The sequence below is a fragment of the Primulina huaijiensis genome, chromosome 12 (assembly GCF_012295235.1).
Source record: "Primulina huaijiensis isolate GDHJ02 chromosome 12, ASM1229523v2, whole genome shotgun sequence".
Lineage (NCBI taxonomy): Eukaryota > Viridiplantae > Streptophyta > Magnoliopsida > Lamiales > Gesneriaceae > Primulina > Primulina huaijiensis.
The window spans coordinates 5674493-5676030 of NC_133317.1; positions in this window are offsets into that span (position 1 = coordinate 5674493).

Sequence of the window (1538 nt, forward strand, 5' to 3'; positions counted from 1 at the left end):
TATTTAAAAATAGCCTTTATCTATATTAAGTTCCAGGCATATCCCTAGCTAGCTTTATACTCATATATAAGCACATTGAATTGCAAATACTATGATGTAATAACATAATATTTAATAATAAAAATTTATAATTTTTTTTAACTCTTAATCAGTTAATCTAATACCCGAAATGGGATATTAATTTTCCTTTTTTCTTATGTCTTTTTGAGTAAATAAATAAATAATAGTATCATTGAAAAAGAAATTTTATAAAAAGAATGATTAAGAACAACAAGATTAACGATGAAGATGATTGTCATCATTATTAATTATATATGGTGTTTTTAATAATAAATTAATAAAATAATAATAAATAAAAATCTGTATAAATTCAAATTAAATATCACACTCTAAATATAATTTAAAAATAATCCTGATACGTTTTAAAATTAAAACTAGAGTTCAAACATTAAAAAATAAACATTAATATGTCATTTTGGTGAAAATAAAACTATAGGGGCTTAATTTAATAGTTTAAATATATATTGTTTTCATTCCTCGTTTTAACTCTTTTTAAATAAAATAATTTTTAATTATATATATATTTAATATAATTGTTATATAATTAACTTTAATTAGTTTGATTACCTCACAAAATATATCATTATTTATTTGATCCATTAAAAACTAAATAAATAATTATAATACAAACTGATTTAAAACCGTCACGAAATCGCAATTGAAATTATTAGAAAGCAAAACGAGAATCCGTTAAAAAAAAAACTAATTTAAATTATACTAATAGGGTGATACTAACTTTGAATTTATATACTTTGGTATTTATTATTATTTTTATTATTATTATTAAAATGACAATCAAATTTTTTATTTTCTTAAATCGTCTATGAGTATTCTTAATTTTTTTATGATCGAGCACTTATGGTTTTACTAAAAATTATAGCTAATAATAATAATGCAACTCTAATGTTTTAAACTGTATAATAACTCAAGCACCACGTTTAGATTGCTCTACTCAGAAAGACAATTGTTGCACCCAACAATTTCTCTCCAAATAATTGCACTCTTTCCAATCAACGAGAATAAAAACTGTGACTTTGACTATATTACCAATTGTAAGATCAAGCGTTTGTCATTTTATCAAAAACTATAACTGGTGGTAATGACCAAACTCTAATATATTAAATCATACATCATCTCAAATACCACATTTCAATTGCTCTACCACCAAAGACAATTATTACACCAAAATCTTTTATCAATTTTTTTCTCTGAATATTATTATTCATATTATTTAAAAAATTAAATAATACACGTAGTTCTGCCAACTTACTTAAATTGATTTGATAATATAATTCTTTTGCTTTATTTAAAGAATATATATAATCTGAAAGCCTTCTTGTTTTAAGAAAAAATAATAATTGGTATTTAATTGAGATAATGAAAAGGGTAAATAAAAGGTATTTTATGAATTTTAAACAATAAACTCTATAATAAATCATATTTAATAAAGAAGTTCATTTAAAATTTAAAAAAAAAAA